The following is a 6,593-nucleotide window of genomic DNA, read 5'->3' on the forward strand; positions in this document are numbered from 1 at the left end:
AGTGATAGAGATGCCTCTAGCTCACGAAAATCGTGACTTTCCTAAAATATAAGAAATGTCAGTTTACTGCTATCTCTGTTTAAAGTGCAAACTTGCAATTGAACAAGGTCATGTTATATTGTGAAGAATCTCGTACAACCAGCTCCAGGAAGCGGAATCTGGCTGTACAATTATGTCCGATTATTACATCACAGACGGTTATTTAACACGTAAATGGCACTGCAGCAAACATAAATCTAACATCAAAAGCTTCCCTCAAACGCAGATCTGTAGTAAGTGAAATGTGAATTGTACTACGAAGAAAATTTTTTACCACATGAAAAGCGTTCCAAAACCTAATTCCTTTATGCGGTGCTACAAAGCACTGTCCCAAAGGACGATGCGCTGAAAAAGAACAGACCCCCTCCTTTTCAGGAGAGAGAAAAAAAGATATTTCATTTAAAAAGAAACATTGCTGTTGAAATCTCGGCGTCTTAGTAAAATCAGAAACCTTTACAAATACACGAGAACACAGAGGACATCGAACACATGAAATGCAGGCTGTCTGACGACATTCTGTAAATAGAACAATTTGGATATAAGCTAAGATTTGGCAATGCGTCATACAGAGCGATCGGGTGCCATCTCACGCAGTCGTGAAGACGACACATCGACGTACTTCTAAAATATGTATACGCTATTTCTCGCTGAGAAATTAAGGACACAAACGGTAACTTTTCCTGCTTGAATTTTTGTGCCTATTCAGTTCAAACAATCCCTGGCGCTAGCACACTTCATAGAAGAAAGCAAATAAAACAATAAAGCTTCAGCCAACATTAACGCGTTTCAGGGCAATTTTCATGAAACCGTATGCTATATCTGAACTGCCACAAAACAACGAACATTCGGAAAGCACATCTATCATTTTTGTCGTTTTACTAGTCATCTTGCGATCTGTATAACAATGGACACTTCACGGACTACAAAAATTCGCGCAAGCGACGGACTTACCTTTCAAGTGTACTCGGCAACCGCTCCTTCGTGTCACAGGTTCCGCGGCACCGTACAGGTACCGCGGCAAGAACCGTCGGTGCACGGCCCATCCAGCGTAAACACGGTCGAATTATGTATGAACTACAGCGCGTGATAGCACGGCTTTCAACAAATTCTTCCGTGCACTGTGATCCGATGCGAGCGCAGCAAAAGTAAATGAGGCTTTTCACGAGCCGGGAACAAAGAAAGTGCGAACGGGCTTAACTACGATAATCATCGACGTAACACACGAAAGGTACTGCACGCTACATTACGCGGTCCCAGGGGTTTTGGATCATTATTACACAGAAAAAGCACCATACTTTCTGTCGCCAAAGCGTACAAGCGAATAAACTACACATCGGCCGGCATTAAAGCAGAGCGCACGCACATGTAGCGACATGCCGACAGCTGAAGACGGGAAAATAGTAGCACCTGTAATTTTACCGGCACTTTCATGCTCCCATTGCCGCCATCTGTTGGCCGGCGCCAAAAGAGACCATGTTTTCGATGATCGTATGGCGTTGTGTGGCACCCTGTATAGACATAGTTTGCACGCGCGTCACTTCCGCACCGGTCCGCGAGCCTGTCCGCCATCTTTAGGCACCTGCGCGCCTGCGGAAGCGTGCTGGAGCAGGCTGCACGCGCTGACTCGTTGTTGATACGAAGTTCCTTCTCGCGTCGTGATCATGCCAATGTGCGCGATTTTCGGTTGCCGCACAAGAAGTACCACTGCCGCAACCGGGTCTAGGTCTGCACCAAAAGTAATAACATGGCAGTGCGAACGCACAAGAATGCTGTCGGAGAAATGTCGGTGCCTGTGGCTTTCCCGGATAAATGGGAAGGACCTGAACAACGTGCGTGTCGTCACTTTGTTTCGCGCGAGTATATAGCATGCCAAAACACTGCACATCACGCATGATCGTAAGAGGGCGGCAGCGAAAGCCCCCGTACAGGTTGGTGACCGCCTGCTCGCACACCCATTATCGTTTTTACCGCTCTGAAAGAGGGCCGTGTGCTTGTGTTGTAGTGCACGTTAAAGAACTCCGGGCGCTAAAAATTACCCCGGAACCCTCCACTGCCGCGTGTTTCATAATTAGATCGTGATTTTAGCACGGAAAACCCCAATTTTGTTTTTTAACGGCCTGCAAACTGCCTCGCCTCGTCATTTCTTGGTATGTGTGCTTTGCTTAGCGATATGCTACGCAATATTTGAATGCCTGCATGCTTTCAATATAATAGGCTACTTCTATTTAACGCAACAAAATTCGCCTGCACGGACATGCACCGAACTGTACACCAAACCTCCCAGAAAGAAGCGAACACACGTTTTGAAGCTTGGGGAAAAAGTGCATATAGGTGAACCTTTGTGGCAAGAAAGCTGTCCCTGAATGGAGCAGCACAAAAAATACTGAGATAGTTTTCTCTGCCGCACGCCAAGGAACTTTCATTGACTCACCTCGCCGAGGACGATGGTAAGACCCGACGACAGGCGCTTCGCTGCAACCTTCCTCACCCAACCGCTCGTGAAGTAATCGTGCGCCTTCAGCGATTTGCAAGCCTTTATTTCGTTCAGCGTGACGTAGCTCGTGGACGGGACAAGATAATTAATAATATCCACGTACGTCGTGGCCGGGAGCACCTCGGGGGCTGAACTGGTGCCCACACCAACGTACAGCTAGTATGTCCGTGTAGGAAGGGCAGAATTCAGGGCTCCTGACTTTTGCCATCGCAAAGCTTTCACGAGAGCAAACATGCGGCGCTGACACGTAGAAGCGAACGCCGAACACAAACGCAGCCGGCCAGTGGCTAGTAGCGAGGTGCCTAGCGATGGCGGACGGTCGGGGCAGGCGGCGGATATGTCATCACGTGCAAACTATGTATAGTAGTCGCTCACCTTCTCGCTCACGTGGAATGAGAGGTACTTTTCGATTTACTTCTGTTGGTGAGGAGGCTCGCTCATCGTTGCATTCCGCGCTTTCACAAGCAAAACAAAACAACGCACGCCGCGAATATGATACGCGTGCCAACTTCTCGCTTCCGTGGAATGAGCTAATCCGAACTGAGGCGCCGCACACCAACCGCGCCGCCAAACAGAGAGGAATAAAAAAGAAAATGGTCATACGTCATCGAGGCGAGGCCCCGCCCCTGTAGGCATTAGTTCTGAAAACAGTCGCACATAACCAAAGGGCACTGGTGGCGTATGACAAATCACCACTCCTTGGTTCGCATGGCGGGAGATTTGAGTGTCCGTAAAGGTTTTCGGGCCCTGCAGATGCAATTTTCTCGTAAACTAAGTATTTTCTTTGCACGAAACAAGCGTTACGAGGTTTCTGGAATAATATTTAGACAGTCCACGTCGACTTAGTATTTGCCTTTAGTGTCCCTTTAACCTGTGATACCGCTGGTGGGGGCTGCTGCGGAGTATTCTTGAAGTTGTGCTCGCATTGAATTCATAGTGGGACAGGTGTGGTCAGAGGTGGCGTATGCGCATTGGTATCCCTCTATCTTGCGGCCCGAGACTGTTCACGCCATTTATGGATCCTGCGTCGCAAACACGGGGGCGCTATACCCGAGCAAGCGTGAAAGTTCTGAACAGATTGTACACTTGTAGGCCGTATTACTCCTGCTGAGCACTGCTTCGCTTTTGATGATTATAACAACAATGGCTGAGTAAACTTTCTCGAGTGCACCACTCCCACTCGGATCGATAAGCATACTACCAAGCTTTGCTCCTCTGAACGGCAACCAAGAGGTAAATATTTCGCTCCGATTGCGTCATTTGTCAAGCAGCAATGGCGCAATATGTTCACGAAACACACTCATGGTCGTGGGATGGCTTCTTTTCTCAACTCAACAATACCAAAGTAAGGCGTGTGGGTAGCACGGTTCCAAAGGTATAAGCTGTAATGCTAAAAAGCGTTTTCTTTACACAAGGGTTTTAGCAAGCGACCTCATGTGGCCAATTTTAAAGGTGTTTCTCCTCAAAAGAAAAAAAAAACGTATATTGTCATCAGTGGACAGCAATGGAAAAATGGTGCCTTATTCAGCTTGGATACTTCGAAGGCAAACATCATTTGTCATTTCGAAGGCATGCATAGAAAGCACGACTGAGCACACAAGGAATTCAATATATCATTCTTGTCGAATGCTGAATACTGGGAAGCGTTTCTTTTCGTATTTAAAACGACAGCAACCTGAAGCACCGGATCGGTAACATCCTTATTATTAGGCATGTGGCTATTTCAACAGCTTCTGCGCGTGTGTCTGTGGAGTTTTAGTCTTGGCGCTCGAGATCTTCAAAAGATGCGTTGGTGTGGGTCTGGCCTAAGTGAGTATATGTTTCACATCTTCACCGAGCAATCCACGAAAACCTTTGTCGTCAGTTGTAAAATGTAAATTTAACGAACTTCGAAAAACTGTGACGAGAATGATAACGTATGAAAATAACGTGCAAGTATTATAGTTAGAAATTATCAATGTGCTCAAAATTTCAATATTCAAGGAGATGTACCGGATTATATTGCGACGAAACCTTAATACCTTTCTGAAAGGTATATTGAAATCCGTTCTCGGTAATTCATTTAGTATGCAGTAACATCTGTTAAACCGTAGTCAGAGAAACACTGTAAGTAATGAAAATTAGCAGCACACTACCCTTTACTCTCTTGTGAATTCCTGCTTATTTAACCATTCCAGAGTAGAGGGCACTAAGTTTACCTACTACTTTACCTATAGCACTTTATATTTTGTCGTGATATTTACGTCCAATCAAACTAACACACACGCACAGACTTCTTTCCATTCATATCTAAAGGCCAACAAAGTGGATTTTTGGTGTATTTACTGCAAATACAAGACACAAGAAAGCGCGTCAGCGAAGTTTCAGCATTTGGACGTATATGAACACCAGGTTGTCATAAAAAAAAGAATACGCCATGATTAACGCGGTCCATCTCGATGCTCAATGAAGCATATTCCTAATCTTTTAATCTTCTGAGTACACATATTAGTTCGTTTATTCTTTGCCTTTGCCATTGCTGCACAAAAAACGAATAAGAGCGCAAAACACAGGACATAAGAAGGAGACGAACGAAAACAGCCGAGCACTGGTAAAGATATATACAATCGAAAAGAGAAACCTCGCAGTCGCGAACCGTGCTTCTTCCTTATTTGGCCCAAGTGCATCATCAAATTAAAAAGGTAGCTTGAAAGGCAGACATTAAGGTTGATTCATTCCTTAAAAAAAGTTTTCCAGGATGTGGCCAGAAAATGAATAGAGAAGACAGGGCGCTACGCATGTGGGAAGAGAAACACAGAAATAAATTTGTTGGTTGGATCAACATGTTGTATATAAAATACGCCGTTCATGCGGTCATTACTACATCGGCCAAACCGGCCCTTGTGTCAACAACCACCTCAGATAACATTCCAATTTAATGAAGGAATGTGTAGGCAGCGCATTACTCTAGATGCGGTTTTAAGGCTTTAATAATGCGTGAGCATTCTTGATGATGATGATGATTTATTGGCATCCCCTTTGAAACGGGGCGGCGACAAATAGTCACGTAGCCTGCTTGATTTAATCAGGTATACTATACATGTTCTTTATCTAGCCTTTTTGTATACCTCTCATTATTTTTCTTTTTCAAAAATTTACCTTGTACCGCTGCCTATGATTTTAAGAGATCAGGTGGTATCCATCTTTTCCCTGCTTTTTTTCCACCAGTACTCTAATCGTCTCTTGCTGATCTCTACGGCTGATCTGTTTATGTTTCCTTCCACTTTAAACCCAAGCGCTTCTGGGAGTTGCACGTTACCTACGGTTCTCGCTGGGTGGATCCCGTCGCATTCCATTAGGAGGTGCTTAGTGGTCTCTGGATCTTTACTGCAGCATACACATGTCTGATCTAGTTCCGAATATTTGTTCCGATATGTTTTCGTCCTTAGGCAACCGGCTCGAGCCTCAAATAGCAAGGCACTGCCCTTTGTGTTATCGTACAGATTTTCCCTTCTAATTTCTTTCTTCTCATTCTTGTAAATCTCCATTGTCCTTTTCGTTTCCATTCTTTGCATCCAATTCACGGTCTCTATTTCTCTCACTTTCTTTCTGATGACCCCTGGTTGTCTATTTACAGTTTCGATTATCCTGTACTTGGTTGCCAACTTCCTTGACCTCTTCCTCCATTCTTTGTCCACGCTTTTCATGTAGAGATACTTGTGCATTTTAACCGCCCATTTATTTTCATCCATGTTCCTGAGCCTTTCTTCAAAACTAATTTTGCTTTGTGCTTCTCTGACTTCAAAAGCGGCCCAACCCATGTCACCACGCACTGCCTCATTTGTCGTATTACCGTGTGCTCCCAAAGCCAACCGGCCTACTGATCTTTGGTTAACTTCCAAACCCGCCAATATATCCGATTTTAAGCATATAATGACATTTGCGAATGTTAGCGCTGGCACCATTACTCCTTTCCAGATTCCACGCACCACCTCATACTTATTGTGGCCCCACAGTGCTCTGTGTTTCATTAATGCTGCATTCCGCTTCCCCTTTATTTTCAGATTATCTTGGTGGTTGC

The sequence above is a fragment of the Dermacentor silvarum genome, chromosome 3 (genome assembly GCF_013339745.2).
Source record: "Dermacentor silvarum isolate Dsil-2018 chromosome 3, BIME_Dsil_1.4, whole genome shotgun sequence".
NCBI classification, from domain to species: Eukaryota; Metazoa; Arthropoda; class Arachnida; order Ixodida; family Ixodidae; genus Dermacentor; species Dermacentor silvarum.